Raw genomic sequence first — 21,845 nt, 5'->3', positions numbered from 1 at the left:
TAATTTTAATAAGCTCCAGTGCCTGACTATACAGCTAGTGACCAGTTTAGGCATGTCTGAGATGTGCATGGCCACATGTGTGTGCATCACACCAATCCCAGAAATAACCTGAAAATGTCATGAAAATATCACAAAAGGGGGCAGAATGGAGTGGAATGGGATGTCCTTATATTCGCTGCCTGTAAACATGGTCATTCCTGAAATCATTAGGTGTCAATGACAATAACAATAACAGAGTATAAGAGTATTATATTTGATCATAATAATTCACAGAGTAAAATCTATGAACAACGGATTAGGTCCAGAGTAAGACCTTTTGTAGGGTAGATCAGCATTACAGAAACCAAGGTAGATGCAAAAAAGAGGAAGAATGATTCTATGAGATCACTTGCTGAATAGATGCAGAATCTATGACCCTTCTGATTTTTTTTTTTTTTGAGCTATGACTCTCATCATTTGTGACCATTCATCTTGCTTTCTTGGGCTGAGGAGAGTTAGAGTCAAGTAACCTCTGGACGGCTCTAAATCAGCCATTGTTAACTGTGAATCCGTGTTCAAGAAAAAACAAACATTTCTTAGGTATGCTCTGAATTGTGTACCATCATACACTAAACTGGCTATTAGAAGAGTACTCTTTATTTGAAACATTACCTGCCAAGATTGCAGATTTGAAACATCCAATCTAGCTCTGTCCTGCATTGCTCTGTGTTTTGACCTGGATGAGTACATCTTATGTAAACTATGTGCTATGGCATGGACTGCATTGTAGATGCTGTAGCTTTGGCCAGTCATACTCATCTCAAAGAGTGTCTCAGGGAGGCTATCCAGCTTCTCTTCACCAGTGCAACTATCAGACGTTTGCTTGACCTCCTTAGAACCAGAAAACGAGCAACTGAAAGCCTGTTCCCAGAAGATCCTAATAAAATCATCTCCTTTTACTGAGTTTGGTTGTAGGTGATGAAGGAATTTTCTGAACCCTGGCACTGCATTTGAATGTATTGCAAAACTCAAGGTACCATCAAAAACTTGTATATCAATAGCCCTGAGCATTATATCCAATGAGAAATCCCACTGAGCTGTAATAAGCCATACTTTGCCTACTGATGTCTCTGTAATGCTTTTCAATGTAACATATAAATATATTGTCCATGTCAAACATGTTATGGTGGGATTTTCTGCATTTACGATCAGTACTTTGATCTTAGAGTTGGATAGATAACAAGCCCTTTTCAGAATGGAATCAAATGAAAGCTTCTCTATAGCCTGAGATACAGGTGGAGTTTTTTCATTGAGGGCTATGCAGATTCCATGCTGCAAAAGCATTGGCATCAATGTCTTTACAAACTGGTCTCCATTATCGTCATCCATTGTAAGGATCCCAACCCATGTCCATTGGAAATGCAGAAGAAGCTGGACAATCCCTGTATACTGATATTCTTCACTCGGCACCATTCAATAGAATGAAGGCAGCTGGTTTTTAACATCCATCACTGGAGCAATTATACAATAGGCAAGCTAAGTGAAAGGAGGAAAATCTTTAAAAATCATCACAATAGTAAAATTACATAAATAAGGTCATGTGAAATGGCAACCCAGCATAAAACCCTATGTTAAAGTCTTGATTTCCCTCTGCCAGCAGCTGGAACAGCTCAATGGGGTTTGGATCTACTGCAACCTTACACCAGCTTAATCTACACAGGCTTCCTTTAAACCAGCTTTTTTGTAATGTATAATATGGTTCTGTGGTGTACTTGAGCGCTGTAGAAAGTACTTTATATACCTTTAACATTGTGTCTCAGTTCCCACACTACTGAATGGAATAAGTATTAATCATGCCACTTACAGAAATATTTTAAACTAGGAAAATATCCAGGTCTTCAAGTCTCTAAATGACTCCATTATTTTTGGATGAAGATATCACATTTCCCTGTTAAGAAAGTATTGTAAACATAGAGAACCTGTAGCCTTCAAGGTGTTGTAGGATTCTAGCCCTAGACGCCTAAGGCAAGTCTTGGGACTTCATTTCTCACCCCTTAACCGTTTTTCTGATTGTAATCTGATTTGGTGAATTCCCACACCTGCCCACCCAAATCTGACCATTTTATTTGGCAGGTGATTTCAAAATATCTCACTATTTACATCTAAATGTACAATAGATTAAAAAACACAATTATCTATTTCTCTCACGGGCTTATAGTTGCTTACAAAAAAGAAAACAAATGGAGACAACAGACATTGAGTTTTAAGCTAAATAGTAAAAGAATAAATATTACATTACACTAGGTTAAGGTGTATGACACATGCATGTTACCTGTGGAATCTTGTAGATGCCTAACAGAGTAGCCATGTAAAGGGATATTTCAGAGTCAAGTCCCCCAATGACAGCTATCAAATTCTTTTGCTTATCACATTTGAAGTTTGGGATAATCTTTTCCTGGCTGGAAAGAAGCTTCAGGGTGTTCTGATGAGTCATCCTTGCATTGATATAACTGTCGTATATGTGGAAGCCAAAGGTTGCATTCGGTAAGATTTGGGAGTTTTCATTGATCTCCTTGATGGCGAACACTGAGGACAGAACATGCTGGTAATACTTAGGCCTTGCTCTAAAGGAAGAGTTATGTTATGTTTAAGACATATATTGAGCCATCCACTATCAGTTCATTTCAGTACATTCAAAAATACACGAAATGCATACTATATAACATCTTACTCTCTTTATTTCAGAGGGAACATAAAGGACATGGCACTTATTTCTGCATTAAATTAATCATTCCAAGTAGCCTTTAAATTTGGTTGGTTTGATTCATCTTGATTTATAACTGCATGTACAAAAATCCAGGGACCCTGTCAAATCAGGTAGTAAACCCATATATGAAGCCTTTCTGATTAAAAAAAACATGGAAAATTATAAAGACTGCTAAAATACAATGCAAATTAACAAAACACAGCATAATCCAGCAGAATGACAAAAACAGACCATGGATTAATTTTAGGAGTGTGCAGCCACACAAATATGGGGTGGCTGTATCCCTACACAGTTTGAGCTGCAATGCCAACAAAGTAACCCAAGTTGGATAAGGTACTGCAGTTGTACTGCTGTGTCACTGTGGTTTTCTGTGCAATATATCGGTATGCCTGTGTCCCTTTACTCTATGTCCTTGGACCCTTGGACCCTTCCTATTAGTTTAAAAATAAGAGGGGGCAGCAGAGTTTTTCTTTTTTTTTCTTTGTAAAAAGTAAAAGGACTTTGCAAGCAGCATTAAGTAGAGTATCACTGAGAAAATGCCTAATGAAGGATCTTTCCTCCCCAAATAAGCAAGTGATTCGAAAGCTAAGCTGGCTAATATTTCCTCTTCTTCTACTACTTCCATCACTACTTCTTAATGTATAAACAAGAATACACACCACTCAGAGTGAGCTGGGAGGGTGGGAGTATATTGAAGAAATGCTAAGCAAATAACGTAGAAGAGAGTATGCTGGGTTGTAGGAAACCTGCTAATTATCATCTGCACTTAGCTTTTTGATCATGACAGTGGTTATAGTATAATCAGTGCTTTTTTCTCTATAAACATTGGTGCCGCTACTCACCACAAAGTTGTTACAGTAAGTGCCATACCTTTTAACAATAAAAAAGAGGTGCTGGTACTGCATACCATTGAGTACCCCCTGGGAGGGGGAAGCACTGCATATAATCTGCATGTTGCTGTTCTGATCTGTTCTAACACATGTAGAAGGAAAGAAAATTCCCTTACATAAGTCGATCAATATCCTTTATTGTGGGGATTTTTTTGAAACCTATTTCTTCGAATATGAAGGCATACTGAGTTGCAATTGTTCCAATGGTAAAGTCACCAGTCTGATAATACTGATGTGAGAGCTGGAAGGGTTCACTCAAGCTACACATAGCAGCGTATACCTTGCACACCTTTTGAGGGAACCACAAACTGAGCCCAAGCAAAAGAAATATCCTTGTCATCTTTGACCACTTCTTGGCAAGGAATATCCAGCTTTTATCAATAATCCAGAAGCAGCTTGGTGCAAACACCTTTTGTCTAGAGTTCTAAATACTTATGATACATGGAATTTCCTGCAGCCCTTCTTATTTTCTAGGGTATTTTACAACAGCCTTCAGTCTGGGCTGTTAATTCACACGGGGTTTGGCAAAATGGCTGAAACCAAGTGAATAGTTATAATTAAAGGGTCTGTCTCCCAAGAGAATTGCATTGTTCAAGATACCTTTTGCAGCAAAAGAACCAAAGAAAACATGTTTATTGAATTTCAGCATAGTTTACAGACAATCTTATATTGCAATTATGACAACTGAGTTTTAATTCCAGCCGGAATTTTGCATTATGTGCCAATGTATTTCCAGTAATATCTTAAACTAATGTTGTGACGTTATAATTCAACTAGAGAACTCAAGAAGGGGAAGGGGAAAATGTGGATAACTGAAAGGCAATGTTGTGGGATAATTATCATAAGGACAGAGAATAATCTGTGTAAAGCCCTGTTCATGCATTCTGAAGAAATTACATTTACAATGTTACATGTTGTAATAAAATAAAACCAAGAGTTACTAGGAAAAGATATTCTTGTTTTATATAAATTTGGATGGATGACAGCTCTTCTGTATTAGCTGGGAGATTACAGGTCTGTGAATGTGGGCCTGCACAGAAATTTTTGATGAAGAATTATATATGTTTTACTAAATAAATTAAGTGCACAATGCATTAGTTAGCTAATGTAACTTCAAACTGATACAATTAATTTCATTAATCCAGGAATGGTGGATGGGAGGCATCGGTTACAGACACATTTTCATTGATATGACAAAAGCATCTCTGTCCATGCCACTTCAATGTACTAAAAACCTTAATAAAATGTTCCTCCCAAGTTTCCCAGTACTTCCCCTTCATTGATCAGTTCCTCTCTATTGGTGAGGACCAGCGCCAAGATAAATGATTGCCTTGTTGCTGCTTCTACCATTTGGGAAATAAAATTGTCAGTGAGCCAATGGAGGAATTGGTTAGACCTTATATTCTTGGCAGAGTTTGAGTTTCAACAGATATGAGGGTAGTTAATATCTCCCGTAACCACTATCTCTCTCCTTTTCAAATGTTTCATAATCTGCTTTAAGAAGACATCATCCAAGTCTTCAGTCTAACTTGGCACTCTATAACAGACACCCATAGTAAGTTACAGGTAGGTAGCCGTGTTGGTCTGCCATTGTCGAAACAAACAAACAAAAAATTCCTTCCAGTAGCTCCTTAGAGACCAACTAAATTTGTTATTGGTATGAGCTATCATGTGCATGCACACTTCTTCAGATACACTGAAGTACACTGTGTATCTGAAGAAGTGTGCATGCACACAAAAGCTCATACCAATAACAAATTTAGTTGGTCTCTAAGGTGCTACTGGAAGGATTTTTTGTTTGTTTGTTTCGACCCACAGTAAGGTCACTGTTGTTTCTTTCTCCTACAATTTTTACCCATATACTCTCAATCTGCCTTGCATGATCCAGGTCATGCATCTCTTCATAATTGTATATCTCATTTGCATATAATGCTACTCTTCCTTCCTGTTTGGTCTGTTCCTTTTGAAGAGGTTATGCCCTCAGTTCCAACATCCCAGTCATCAATCTCATCCCACCAGGTTTCAGTAATGTCTACCAGGTCATACTTGCCATATTTGTTTATTTCCCATACTCTGTGCAAGAAGACAACAGAAACCATGAGTCAGTCCCTCCAGCTGCTTCTTTCATGTAGTTTCTTGCTCTTTAGCGGTTTCTGGAGCACCACATCAGTTTCCTTCTTTTCTCTGTAATTTGTCTCCTTCCCTCCTCCCTCTAGTTTAAAACTCTCCAAAACAGGTTTGTGAGACTCTTAGCAAGCACATTGTTGCCAAATGCTGTGAGGTGCAGGCCATCTCTTGCCAAAAGTCTTTCCTCAAGGAAGCTGAGACCATGGTCCAAGAACTTCTTGGTGCAGCCAGTGGTTACTTCCAGTATTTTTGACTCTCTTCCTGTAAAATCCACCTGTACCCTAAGTCCCTTCAGCTTCCAGCCCAGAGTGTCATAGTCCTGAGTTATATGTTGATGGCCTTGTCTGGAAGTATATTTGTAGAGTCAACATAGTAAACTGTGATCGTACCTGTTTTGGGATAGAAGTATTGTACCACTTCACCCTGCCCCAATATCTGACTAAGAATTCCACCCAATGCCTTATCCACCATTCAAGACAGCTCCTTTGCCATCTCGCCGCCAAACCAGCCTACAGCTGCAACCAATTTTGATGCCTCTACATAGGTCATTCAGCCAACACTCATTTTCTGCAAGAGAAAAGATTGACTGATTTTCAGACCAATGGGTGGCAGGATATCCCAGCCACCTCTACAGCTGGCTGGGGATTTCCCCCGGTTTCTGGCCTTGTGATGAGGAGGCCTTTGTACTGTGAGGCTGGTGGTCTGACATGATGAGCCGCAACTAGTGCCCACCCGGATGCTGGGTAAGCAGCCAATATGAGAGAGCCAGAAGCAGATTATAGGTAAGGAAAATAAATCTAAAATGAGGAAAATGCAACCAATACACAATGATATGTATTCAGTATGTAATTCTAATCAGTCTAAATGCAACTTTAAAAAATGTCAGAAGCTGACAGTTTTTATCAAAAATATATAGTTCTAATGACCTAATTTAGTGCATGTTATGCAGAGAACAAAATATCTCCTTACATAAGTTCAGCTGCAAACTTTCTTCCGGGATGTGAGTTGAAAGGTATTTCATCAAATACACAGCCAAACTGTGAAGCAATCACTCCAATAATGAAGTCCCCTGTTTGATAATACCTGTGTGGGATATGGAGCAAATCAGTCATGGTACACATAACAGAATGTACAGTATACACAGCCTGAGACAACTTTAGCCACAGTGAAAGCAGCAGCAGCAGCAGAAATATCCATGCCATCTTGGGGTAATGTTTGTCATATAAGCGCCAGTTTCTACCTGAAATTCACAATCAGCCAGGTTAAAAGGCCCTCCAATTCAATGGCTCTGGGTTTTGCTTTTGTTTTGGTAAAGAGATCCTGCTGAAATTCAAATTGGGGCAGCCCTGCTTGTTTGGAGCTTCTCACCCCCTTCTGAATAGCACAGAGATACCTTATGTAAATTTTCTGACTGCACTATTGATATCTGTTGCCTCAGATAATCCACATAGGATTTGAAAGGAGGAGGGATAAATCCTAGCAATCTGAGATGATTACAGGGTTCAAAATCTTAGCCTTGATCATTGTTATGTGCAAAATAACAGAGCAAAATGATTATATGTGTTTGTCAGATTTCACTGGAACTGAGTGGGCTGTGTTTGTTGTGTAGAGATTATTCAGGCCCATAGTAAAAATGGTAGACAAATATTAAAGCTTTGGGTTTAACTTTTACTTTAATATAATCACACAAATAAAAGTTAGTTACATTGATGTCTTATATTGTGTCTTTTTGTTTGCAATTTTAACCAGATCTGTTAATGAATTTCAGTAATGCTGTATATTCATATTCAGTTGGATCTCATACATTCAACAGCTTTAGTTGTTCTGTTAATATTTATTACTTCATTCCGATTATCAGGCAGCAGTCTACTTCTTTCAGTACACTTATTTCTTGATAGAAGTAGGAACATATCAACATCTCTTACCCCCATATTTAGCCAGGAAACAGCAGTAACATTGGGTTGAAACACTATTGCTGGTTGTTATTTTTTACAGATCGAGAGAGAGAGAGAATTTCAAGCCAAATCTTCCCCCAGTAGTCAAAATATATCTGTGCTCATGTTATCTGTTTTGCATTGAGCTTATGGCAGTTCCACTGATGGCAGGACCTCACTCCACTCTCCTACATATGTTTTATAAGACTGACATAGGTGCTGTACTTTGAATGGAATTCAGATTTTTTTAAAAAAAAATTGTTGATGTGGTATAGAGCTTAAGTAATTTTGGAAAGCCACTCAATGTTGCTTGTGTGGAAGTTATATTAGCATATGCATATTTTTGTTATCTTTTTTCAAAAACAAATGCAAAGTCAATTATAAGGATCTCAATTATTAGTAAATGCATTCTAATTTCTCTTAATTAGATTATTTTTGCTGTTCAAATCAGACCTCAGGATAATTATGTAGCATTTAGGGGTAAAAATGCAACCCACTAACCCAGCACTGAAGGCCAAGATAGAGAAGATCTCTACAGCCACCATGTGCTTCCCTTTGATGCTTGTGCCTTAGGTATATAATGAAGGCACCAGGAGAGCCCTCCTGGGGAGAGCATTCCACAAACATGAAGCCACCACACCTCCCTCCAGCTCATGACTTGCTAATCATGTTGCATAACTCCCAACTACCATTCTAAATGTTCCCTTCCCTAAACACAGATACTGTCTTTTAAACTATAATCCCAGCTGGGGAAGGAGGAAACCAACATATGATTTTATGACTCTATAATTTGCAAATGAGATTTGCTATTTTTCAAAAGTCTGAAGTACATTATTCCAAAAGGCAAAATTAATTAGAAAGTGATGTAATATCAAAAGTTCATTGAACAGGAAAAGAAGTGCTTGTTTATGTATTTCTTCCAGGAAGCATCATAATTTAGATTCATAAAAATTATGTAATAAAAATTAATTGGCAAAAAAATAATAATCTGAAATTAGTAGATCATTACCAATTCCTCCTAAATAAGTGGTCTTTTATGTTCAAGTTAGGTTTCAGGATAATTATGTAACATTTAGGGGCAAAGATGCAACCCAGTAATCCAGCACTGGAGGCCAAGATGGAGAAGATCTCTACAGCCACCATGTGCTTCCCCTTTGTGCTCAAGTAAGAGGGCACAAAGGACAACCAAACACTGCAGAACACCAACATGCTGAAAGTGATGAACTTGGCTTCATTAAAACTGCCTGGCAACTTCCTGGCATGGAAAGCCATGGTGAAGCTCACAAAGGCCAGGAGACCCAGGTAACCAAGGACACAATAAAACATTGTGGCAGACCCCTCATTGCATTCAACTACAATTTCTTCAGTCAGAGAGTGAAAGTCAAAATCTGGGAATGGTGGAGCTGTGCATATCCATACAGCACAAATACTCATTTGAATAAAGGAGGAACCAAGAAGAATGAAATATGTAAATCTTTTCCCCACCCATCTTCTCATTGTGGAACCTGGCTTGGTGGCCACGAAAGCCAGAATCACAGTGATTGTTTTGGCCAATATGCATGAAACAGCCACTGAAAATATGATACCGAAAGCAGCTTGTCGTAAGTAGCATGTCACTGTGTGCGGCCACCCAATGAATAGGAAGGAGCAGAGGAAGCAGAGCAGTAAGGAAATGAGGAGAGAGTAGGTGAGTTCCCGATTGTTTGCTTTGACGATGGGAGTGTCTTGATGCTTAGTAAAGATTCCAAGTATGAAAGCTGTGATCAGAGAAAAACACAGAGCCAAGAAAGCTAAAGTGAGCCCTAAGGGTTCTGAGAAAGAAAGGAAATTGAAGGCCTTTTGAATGCATTGATCTTGGTCTTTGTTTGGAAATTGATTTTCTGGGCATTTGAAACAATTGTCCATATCTGAAAAAATGAAATAAAAGAGGCATTAATAGTCACAAGCATTTGCCATTTTTTCTTCTTCTTTTGACATTTATTGCCCAAGTGCAAAATGAAGTGAATGCATCCATTTCCAATTTCTGCTCTGTTGTTCAGATCTGTCTTTGTTTGTTTGTTTCAGTTAGTCAAGACACATACATGAACTATAGGAAAGCAGAATATATATATATTATGTAAGTGAAAATCAGTTAAATACCCTAGACATTTTATAAAATAAACTAAAAAAACGTAGTGGGTATCTGTAATGTAGAATGCAATTTTGAGACAAAGACCAAGGACACAACCCTATACTCACTTACTTTGGAGTAGGTTCCTTTGAGTAAACATGTCTAGGATTACATCCCCAAAAGCTTGAGATTGGAGTTTGGGCTTTGTAAGCTAACACCACTTTGGGTTACTGACTGCTATTCTCTGCAGACCTGCTATGGGGCAATTAATATTGCTGTGAATAAATTGCTTTCACTAATGCACAACTTGTATATTTTCTGTGTTCTACAATAGCAACACTGAGACTAATTGGACATGGACAACCAGTGCTCCTACCCCGTGGACTAGAAGTAAGTTAGAAGGCAAGCAGGTGGGGGCTGACTAAGGGCAAACTGAGGTTGGTAGGGTAGTACCCTATTGATTGTAATTTACCAGCCTCCACTATTTTCAAAGTTGAAAAGAGGTGTTTGAAAGTGGCTGCAGAGTGCGGAACAAATGTTCAGTAAAAATAAAAACACATCCATTATCCAAACCTAGCTCACAGTGAAAAAGTAAATTAAATGCTGGAGCCACCAACATTCTGAATGATAGTCAAGGAAAATGGAAAGTACCCTGACAATGTGAAAGAAAAACTTGAACCTATTTTACATGGGAATATATGAAATATAAGATGGAGTATCTTATACCACTGCACATGATGTCTCCTACCCTTTTGGTTTGAAATCATCCCATCTGGACATGGAGCACAGTCATAGCAACAAAATGGCTTCCCCTCCTTCTTTTCTCTCACATAGCCCAGATGGCAGCGGTCATTACACAAAGCAAAGGGTGGCACCTATTCATAAAAAGATGATAATGTGTGTTTTTAGCTTTTAAACAAAGCAGTCAACAACAATGTTTCTGGCCTTGAGAAGCGGTATTGGGACTGATGGGAAGAAATCATGAATTAGACAGTAGGCAAATGGGCAGAATCCTGGAAAATGATTGATTGGAAAAGTAACTAATACTAAAAATGGTGGTGTCATTTTGGGTGAAAGTGTGTGGAATTTCCCCCCTAGATTCCCCAGAAAAGGGAGGCAGAGGACTTGCAAGTATTCAAGTTTCCTTTAGGCTACATATTTACATTGTTTACAACAAGGCCAAAATTATAAATATTTCATTGTATTCATAGTATAAATGGAAACTGGTGTTCCAATTATCATAACATTTGTTAAGATCTAACCAAGTGATAGCAAAGAGTCCTGATTTGGGATGATGAATAAATTTAATTTGTATTGAAAATTAAATTCACTTCTCATACAGCAATCCTTAGAAATTTGCACTTCTCTGAATTTTGCAGTGCAGTTTCACAGGCCATAACGTATGTACAAAAAGACATATACCAATGTAAATTCTGCATATAAATGCAACATTAGTGAAGATAACATTAAAGTGCATGGCATTTGGGAAATTTGTTTCCAAAATATTTCTACTGGCAAGAATGCACATATGCATATTAATACAAATTTGTTTATAAACTCTTTTCCTGAGAAAATTTTTAAAGCAAACTGAATGAAAATGAGGAGAATTGAACTCAAGATTGGAGATATGAGATATTGAGGGGAAACAAAATTGCCATATTTCTTCATCCCTATTCCTAATTCAGGATGTATTCCAAAGGTGTGATGGGGAGCACCAAAGTTCAAGATGCACAAACAGGAAGATTCAATCCCCACTGAGATGGCTCTCAGGCAGAAAAAACTGGGTAAGATATATTCCTGTGACCTTCAAAGACTACTTCCAGTTAAACCAGATAGCCTGACTCAATATTCAACAGAGTTGTGTTACTATGTAGCAATAGTAACTATTCTGGATGAATTTGGCACTCAAATGCACCACTCCTACAGTTTGTATTGTGTAAAAAGTTTAGAGGGTCAAGGAAGTGTATAAGCTTTGAAACTTTAAATATATTTATAATTTTAACAGGATAAAAGGCTGTAGAATATTTTTGAAGCATAGTGATATAGTCATCAAAAGACCAAGACAGCAGCTGTGAGGCTGATTAGCTTGTTAGGGTAATTTACAATCCTGACCTCATAACATTTTACAATGTTGCTTGCTAGGGGTTATCAGAGCATATAAATAACTTTGCCCTCTGCAGAAAAGAGAAAAACTGGTCAGCAGTTAGCCCCTGTGTTGGTTTCTGGTCACATCACAAGTCAATGGTTTAAGCCATGATTGCTTAAAGTGGTATGATACTATTCTAAATGTATAGTGCAGATGAGATCTCAGTTCAAGGAAACTAACTCCTGGATTGCAGCTTTATTTCACAGAGTGCTTACTTTTTTAGTTTTTAGTTTTTAGTAAACGTACAAATACTTGGAACTTATATTTGTGTAGAACCAAGCAATTTTCAAATTCTACTTCATAATAAACATTTGGTGGCATAATCGTCTGCTAGCTTCGAGTCCTATGGAATGGAGTTTGTTTTTCAGTGTAGCAAAATTTTGGAATGCTTTACTATACAATATTGTATCTTAGAATCCACATTTTTTAAATACATGTCCCTCTTTTAAAATAAATTGGTAGTCCAGTCTCACCTGATTAAGAGCACTGTTCCACATGATGTCCTCCTTATTCAATGTAAATTCTTGGTTTTGTGATGCCTGTGGATTCACTCTTCCTACTTTCAGTTGCAAGAAGGATTGGTTTGGGAAAGTAACCCAGTTCATAATATCAAATCCAGCTGCTAGTTCACGATTCTCATCAAATGAAACTGTATCACCAACACTGTTGTTAAATGAGATGCTCCTCAGGAAATAGTGAAGCTATGCAGAATGAGGAAAAAGCAGACTTTACTGAATGACAAAAATGGACAACACAAGAATACATTTTTCTTGCTATGGTGGGGAAGAGGACTATAAAGATCACTCAATGGAATTTTCACAGTAAATAAATACATAATGGTGCATCTGTGGCCACTGCTAGCAAGGCAAGAAAAGAAAAGAAAAGAAAAATGGCCATAGATGCGCTATTATGGGGATAATGAAATTTCTTCTTTAAACTAGGTTTCAGAAAAGGGGTGTGTCTACACTACAATTTTCAGAAACATATAGGTAATAGATATTTATATATTTATTATTAAAGTATTTTTATGCTAGCTTTCAAGGAAAACATAATTGATAAATACACAAACACAAAACAGTAGTTAAAATAAAATAGGCTCAAGAAAACGAAAACAAGCAAGCTGGAAGAGGTAGCAGTTTAAAACAGAGGTGAAAATTGTGTGCTGGTTTTATTCTGTTGATGTATTCCAACCAACCAAGTGGTTGTTCTGGGTGTGAAATCTCACCCGCCAAGACTTAAGATTTTTATGATCTAGTTTACTTCTCTTTGCCATGGCTCTGTGTTTTGACATGGATGAGTACATCCTATGCAAAGAATGTGCTATGGCATGAACTGCATTGTAGATGCTGTAGCTTTGGCCAGTCATGCTAATTTCAAACAGGGTCCCAGGGAGGCTTTCCAGCTTCTCCAGGCCAGTGCAGCTGTCCATCCTTTCCTCATGCTCATTAGAAGCAGAAAAGAAGCAGTTGAAAGCCTGCTCCCAGAAGATCTTGATAAAACCATCTTCATTGGCAGTGTTAGGATTCAGTGTCTTCAGGAAGCTTGTGAAACTCTGCATTTCATTTGAGTGGATTGCAAAAGACAATGTGCCATCAAAGACCTGTATATCAAAATCTTTGTGCAGTTTTTCTGGCGAAAAATTCCATTGTGCTGTCATAATCCACACCTTTCCTATAGAAGTCTCTCTAATACCTTCTAATAAGCAAAATAAATATATAATCCATATCAAAGCTGCAATGGTCTTAGGTTCTGCACATACAATCAGTACTTTGACTTCTGAAGTGATGAAGCGAACAGATGTGGTCCGAATGATGTCTAATGAACTGAAATTCTCTATAGCTTGAGATAAGGATGGCATTTTTTGATAGAAGGCTGTACAGATTCCATGCTGAGAGAGCAATGGGATCAAGATCTCCATAAATGTTTCTCCACTCTCATCATCTGTTGCAATAATCCCCACCCATATCCACTGGAAATGGAGAAGTAGCTGTGCAATTCCTTTGTATTGATAGATTTCTTTGGGAACCATTCGGTAGAGGGAAGGAAGCTGGGCTTTAATACTCCTCACTGGAGCTAGTACGCAGTAGGCCACCTAAGGGGAAATAGGATTAATTTCAACATGATGCTCAGAAGTCAAACTAAACTGCCAAGATTTATTCAAATTTTCCAAAATAGAAATATTCTTCGGTATTTATATTTGTTCTCATAATATAAGAAGTGAAAATATAAAAAGCTTTGTTCCAATTTTTTGCATACTGATATACTTTTGCCATTACTAAAGTCCATCTTCTTTTTATTTTATCAAAATATCAGATAGGAAATATTTATTTTGAATTATGTTGATCTCTTTGCAACCTGTGCAAAATGTATGTTGCCTTACTTTGTGTGTGTTTTGATAATCACTATTTTTTGTTATTTTATTAGTACCCCGCCCATCTGACCGGGTTGCCCCTGCCACTCAGACATTTCCCCAAGCGACAAAATAAATTTCGGATTATCCCTTCATTAATATTTATATTTTTTCTCTTATTGGCCTGGAGAACTACAACACCAAAAGTTATATGAGACCCTCCATTAGATATTTTATATTTGGAGGAAGGTTGCAGATACATAATTAAATGTTGATCACTTCTCTCCACATAATTCCTTCATACCTTGGACAAAATATGTATGGCTTGAGGCATCCATATTAGAAACATGCATACAGCAAATCAATTGGTTATAATCATCATCATAAGATCAAACATCTTAGAAATTATTTCCACTGCTGAATATGCTGCTGCTATCAAAATGAAAGAAAAGTATAGCTCCTTGCTCAACATATACGTACACAATGAAAAGAAGAATAAATGATTTTTATTTTCTACTCCATGGATGCTGTGATAAAATATAAGCAAAGAATTGGGCTTTGGAATTAATTATACATTTTGCCCATGCAATATTTTTCTCACTCATAAAAGAAGAGTGTAATAGAAATAAAGTTTAGGAAATGCCAGGGAAGGCCTATTATATTAGATTCCAAAAAGCTTGATTGCACACACACTCATCCTACCTGTGCAATCTTGTAGATGTCTAAGATAGTAGCCATGTGAAGGGTAATGTCAGAGTCTTGTCCCCCAATAACAGCCATCGTATTCTTTTTCCTGTCACATATGAAGTTAGGGACAATTCTATCTGTGCTGGACAGAAGCTTCAAGGTGTTCTGATGAGTCATCCTTTCATTTGTGTAGCTATCATAAGTGTGGAACCCCAGGGTGACATTTGGTAGGATCTTTGGATTCTCGTTGATCTCTTTCACAGCAAATGCCGAGGATAGGACATGCTGATAGTTCTTCGGTGTAGCACTAAATTAAAAATTGCATCTTGCGTAAGACAGATATCTAACCCTCAACCCTTCATGTTATCACCTGCCTGTGAGGATTACCTTCCTTATATCATTTTTGCAGCAAACATAATTAGGTCTTAAGTTGCCATATTTTCAAATCTACAAGAAAAATAAGTATTTATTGATAATGTAGATGAACCTTCTGGAAGTTGTCATTATGATATGGCATAAGTTCTACTTACATCTGATACAAAATGTGCAGTTGAACAATTTATCTAATACTGGAACATGCTGCCAAGGCATCTGCTATGGCAAGAAAACATGCATCAGTGGAGCAAACAAAATGAGGCAATCATGGGTGGGTCAGAGAGGAACAACAACTTTAAGCCAAACCTGGAGTCCATAGAAGTAATGTCCTTCACACAGAACTCAGAGAGCTTTTTTTAAAAAAAGCTGTTCTAGCAATGATGATTGAGTATATAATATGTTCAGTACCCAGGCACTACTAGTATATAAATACAGAACATAGAGTGTGTGCTGCAGATGACAAGATGATGAGGAAAAACAATATTGCGGTATGTCATACTGGCCACAGGTTGCTCACATTAAGTAGCCAATTCCCAGACTTTATTGGTGCAAAAATGTGAGTCCTGGCTGCCAGTTGAAACCTTTGTTACTAAAAAAGGGGTGGGGGGAGAGAATGGTTAAAGAACCCAGATCCTCCACTGTGTGCTGCTCTGAGGCAATGTGCAGCAAAAGTGCTTTCCACTCATATGTGGAAAAGCAAACTGGTGCAAATTAATACCAATAATATAGTGTAGATGGGATATCATATACACCTTTGAATAATCCATTCATATTAACTGCAGGTACTTGTATGGCTTCTTTAGATTGTATATGACCTAATCTTGTGTCTATTTGGGCAGGTGGATGGGGGAGAGTCCTTACAGAAGCTGATCTGCAAACTTTGTTTTAGGGTGTTCACTAAAAGATATTTCATCCATCATACAGCCAAGCTGAGAAGTCATCTCTCCAATAAGTACATCCCCTTTCTGATAATATTCATAGGGGAGCAGGAAGAGATCAGTTGTGATACACATAACAGTGTCTTCCTTTCCATCAGCTGAGGGCAGCTGCAGCCACAGAAAGAGGAATAGTAACCACATAGACATTCTTTTCTCTTAGGGTAAATATCGACCAAGAATTGTGTTTTCTGTCTGCTATGAACCTTCCACTATGTTGTCACAGTCTTTCTTCTGTGGCTCCAGATTCTTTTGATAAGGTGAACTTGTCAATTAGACTGGCATTGTTCTTCCTGTCATCGAGCTCTGTACAAAGTTATACTCTATATGGGTTTCAGATTGTTTTTAATTAACACTGTAGCTTGACAAATCCATGGGGAGTTTGCAAAAGTACAGGAGGAGTCATAGTATTTAGTATAAATTACAGGGTCCAATGTAATTTTTCCAGAGTACTTTCCTATACAAACATAATTTTCAGGAACAGAAGACAAGTTATCACATCTCAGTGTACCATATGTGGGACAAATGTTGCATGTGCACTCAGTAGGGATATGAGACAAAAGTGACAAGAGATGACTAGGGCCCATGGGATGGAAGTAGGGCAGGGTACTGTCTATTTAGGATATAAATTTCCCCAAAGGAGTGCAGGCATTCTCCTGGGGTTTGTGCTCCTTTGGACAATTGAAGATGTGGCAGAGACTGTCATAACTTTCAGAAATATAATTTATTCAGATATTTACACCTTCAATCTGCATGGAGTCTTAATTTTACAGCATGGTAGTTTCAAGAGGAACTTGTTCCCCACAGCAGTGCATCATTGGAGTGCAAGGTATCTCTCCCATCTAACCTTCAGGCACCTTGCCCAAGATGGATCTCCCCCTTTGGTCTCCCCTTCTTCTTCCCAGTACACTATGAGGTTGAGATAAAACTGCTGTTGGTTTCAAGCCAAATGAAAAACTTAAACTAGTATGAGAACATCAATGATACTTGAGATCGTTATTAATTTTCCTGTAAAGGCTTATTCAGTATTCAGTCTTGCAGTGAGCATATGATCAATGTGACCAATTGGTGTTCAGGGTGTGTCACAAAGTGTAAAGGTCAAATCTGAAATTAGGGGGTTTGAACATATGAATGATAGTTACGGATTTAATTATAACAAAAACAATTCTTCAACATTCTTACCACAATCAAGTAGGTCATTCTACATGAGCATCTATAGAGCTTTAGCATCTGAGATGTACAATAGGGGGCCAGGGATGGAGAAAAGATTATTGTTAATTGAGAAATGCCTAGAAAAAGAAAGTTTTTCCAGAAATTTCAAGTAGTTGGTGGGGGGCAGAGATGACATTCTGTGCTATCTGAAGATCGAATAAAGCAACGCAAAGTATGTAGAGTAAGAGAGATGTAAAATGTTTTCCATGCCTGGAAAATAATATCAGATCTCACTTTAAGTTAGTGAGACAAGTAACATGAGCTCTCAAAAGAGCTCAGAGAGAGAAGTGCAAAAGCATAGAGGAACTCCAGCAGAGAGGCAAAGAGCCTGCTTATTTGGAATAGAAGTTTCATGTATATTGATGCATTGTAGTAATCAGGCACAAATAAACAAATAAATATTTTTGTATTCATTACATTTACAAACTAACATAACTTTTAAAAATTACAAAAACTCTCTTGCATTGCATATCCTTAACACAATATTTTATTATAAAAGATAGAAACTGTGTCACAGTACATTCACTTTCTGACAGGTTCACTATCATTCACTATACTCATGGCAAAGGTAGGTCCTTCCAAAATGATTTTTGGCCATGTGGCAGTCCCATATTCTGACCCTCATGTTTTGCAAATACAATACAAAGCCATCACATTTCTACAAAATTAAACTATCATAGGTAGTTGAGGGGACACATGAGGTTTTGCCTCAGTGGAAGTCACATAAATGACTAATCAATGGGGGAACATCTACACCCATCATAGATAAACTTTTCATGACAGATACAGTTTCAGAAGCCCAAATAAACAGGAGAATGAAGAAAGCACTGAATCATAGAAGTAAAGAGTTTTGCACCACATTCTAAACACTTAGCCCCAGCTTAGTGTGCGGAAAATAGTATTTGGGAAAAACAAAGGAGTAAATTATATATTTTAGCAATATTATTCTTTAATAAATACCACCATTTTAAGATCATATAAAATTTAAAAATGATTAGATTCTTAATATTTTCTCCAGGTTAATTGGTCCTTAGTGTTCAAATGAGGCCTCAGAATTATTATGTAGCATTTAGGGGCAAATATGCAACCCAGTAGCCCAGCACTGGAGGCCAAGATAGAGAAGATCTCCACAGCCACCATGTATTTCCCCTTTGTGCTCAGGTAAGAGGGCACAAAGGACAACCAAATGCTACAAAACACCAACATGCTGAAAGTGATGAACTTGGCCTCATTGAAGCTGTCCGGCAACTTCCTGGCCAAAAATGCCACAGTGAAGCTGACCGTGGCCAGAAATCCCAAGTACCCCAAGACACAATAGAACATAAAAACTGACCCTTCATTGCATTCTGCTATTATTTCTTCTGCCATGCAGTGCATATCAAAATTTGGGAAGGGAGGAGCAGTACTTAGCCATACAGTACAAATACAGATTTGAACAAAGGAGCAACCAAAAAGAATGAAGTGGGAAATTTGTTTCCCAACCCATTTCAACATCCTGGATCCTGGTTTGGTGACTGCAAATGCTAAAACCACAGTGACAGTTTTTGCCAATATGCTTGAAAGAGCCACAGTGAAGATGACTCCAAAAACTGTTTGTCTTAAATAGCAGGTCACTGTGTGAGGCCAGCCAAGGAATAGGAAGCAGCAGAGGAAGCAGAACAATAGGCAGATGAGCAGAGCATAGGTGAGGCCCCGATTGTTGGCCTTGACAATGGGAGTGTCTTGATACTTAGTGAACACTCTGAGCACAAAAGCAGTGATCAAAGAAAAAGACAGAGCCAAGAGAGATAAAGTGATACCGAAAGGTTCTGAGAAAGAGAGGAAATTCAGGAGCCTAGGGATGCATTGATCTTGTTCCTTGTTTGGAAAGCGATCTTCTGGGCACTTGAAGCAAGTAATCATGTCTGAAATAAACAAGCAAATAAATTAAACTAATTTTTGGTGTTATGCAATATGTGTTGGTGAACTGAGTTGCTGCTGTAGAAAATAGTGGCAATACATCTCCTACCATTTTTGTCTGAAATCATCCCTTCTGGACATGGAGCACAATCATAGCAACAAAATGGCTTCCCCTCTTTCTTTTTTCTGCTGTAGCCAGGATGGCAGTGGTCATTACACCTGGCAAGGGGAAGCACCTATTCATAAAAAAGAGAATTATTTTGTCTCATTTGTCCTGTAAATTATTTTACTAATTTGTTTCGTAAAGAAAACAGCCAAGGATGTCCCATAGATCACAAGAGGGCTATGCATAGATTCCCGCTTTGAAAACATTTTCCCATGTTGTTAAATGAAGAAGGGGGGGTCAGTATGAAAGCAAAACTAGGAGTCAAATGAATCATTCCCTTGATTGTAATCTAAATGCTTAAGGTGTCTTTAGCAACAAGTTCAAAACTGGTATTCTTCTACTGGGGAAATGGGGATGGACAGACTGTTGAATGGTGGGTTTATTTTGAAATTTAAGGGGCTGTTTCTGGTTCCATGCGTAATAACACAGATCTCTGCTCCACACCCTCCCTTCATACACTAGGATAAGCATCTGAGATTATGGGTCACAGCTTCTATACATGAGCACCCAAGTTTCTCGGAACTAGTGGAGTGTAGACATTTATATGTAGGTATGTATGCATATAATCCCACCTGATTAAATGCACTGTTCCATGTGATGGCCTTCTCGTTCACTCTGAATTCTTGGCCTGGTGATGCCCATGGGTCCATCATTCCTACTTTCACCTTGAAAAAGGAGTGATTTGGGAAAATCACCCAATTTACAATATCGTATCCAGATGCTAATTCACCATACTCATCAAAAGAAACGGTATCACCCCCACTGTTGTTAAATGAGATGCTTTTCAAGAAAAGGTTAAGCTAAATTGGAAGAATTAAACATAAGTTTTGCAAAAAGATGAAAGTGGAAAACATATTTTCCTATTTTGAAAGAGGAAAACAATCATTTCATAATGATCACAGTAAAGAAGAGTCAAAAACAATACAAACAGCAGAGTACTGTATTTTTCGCTCTATAGGGAGCACCGGACCATAGGGTGCACCTAGTTTTTTTTTGGGGGGGGGAATAAAGAAAAAAAAAATATTTCCCCCTCTCAGCCCCAAAGAGCAAAGAAGCCAAGACAGCCAGCGGGATCCATCTTTAGCCACGCACAACCTCTCCAGCCGGGAGAGGCTGCACGCGGCTTTGGCAGAAGCCAAGACAGCTAGCAGGATGGATCCCGCTAGCTGTCTTGGCTTCCTTTTCAGCTGCGGGGCTGGAGCTTCCCCCGACCCCAGCCACCAGAATGGCTCAGAAGGCTTGTGGATAGCAGCAAGCTCCGGGAGCGAAGGTGAGGTTCCGCGCAACCTCGCCTTCACTCCCGGAGCTTGCCAGGCTGGGGGTTGGGGAAGCCAGAGCTTCCCCCGACCCCAGCCCCAGAAAGGGTCCGGGAGTGGGGGCGAGGTTGCGCGCAAAAGCCTGCGAAAGCCTGCATTCGCTCCATAGGACGCACACACATTTCCCCTTCATTTTTGGCAGGGGAAAAGTGTGTCCTATAGAGCAAAAAATACGGTATTTTGTTTACAATAAAAAGTGGCCACCGCTAGGAAGAAAATTATGTTGCAGTTACAGTAGAAAATATGTTTCTTCTATGGTGCAGAAACTGATGTACCAAAGTTCGGCAGTAGACTGTAAGGATGCGGTACGAGAAGCACACAAAGTGCAGAGCATTGTATATAACTACTAACTTCTGGCTATCCAATCTTTGTCTTAGCAGAAAATCCTCTGAGTACTACCCTCTAGGAATAGTCAAAGAAACATGAAAAGAAAGAAACATAGACAGCTTTAGGTGATTTTTAGATAAATCTATGGGCTGTCATTGGCTTTTATTCACTATGGCTGAATATTGCAAGAATGCTGCTGTTGAGTGTCAGCACCTTGGTTAGCAAATAGAAGAGTGTTATGTCCTGCTTAAGTCCTGCTTGTTGGCTTCTCATAGGTATCTGCCCGCTATTTCAACAGAACACTAGGCTAGATGGCTCTTGGTTCCAACCCATGAGAATCTATGGCCTTTTAAACTGTGGGAGGGATATTTCATTTGTTTGTTACTATGCTGTGTATTTTTGTCTGACATGAAGGTGGCTTTGAATGTCCACTCTTACCTGCCAAGGTTGTAAATTTTGAGGATCTAGTCTTCCATTGACCATTGCTCCATGTTTTATCCTGAATAGATTTAACCTGTGTAAGGTATATGCTATGGCCTGGGCTGCATTATAGATGCTGTAACTTTGGCCTGTCATGCTCATTTCAAACAAAGTTCCAGGGAGGCTCTTGAGACTCTCTTGTCCA

The sequence above is a fragment of the Podarcis bocagei genome (assembly GCF_964188305.1).
Source record: "Podarcis bocagei genome assembly, chromosome: 13".
Taxonomy (NCBI): domain Eukaryota; kingdom Metazoa; phylum Chordata; class Lepidosauria; order Squamata; family Lacertidae; genus Podarcis; species Podarcis bocagei.
The sequence above is the reverse complement of the archived record's forward strand: the minus strand, read 5'-3'. Positions refer to the sequence as shown.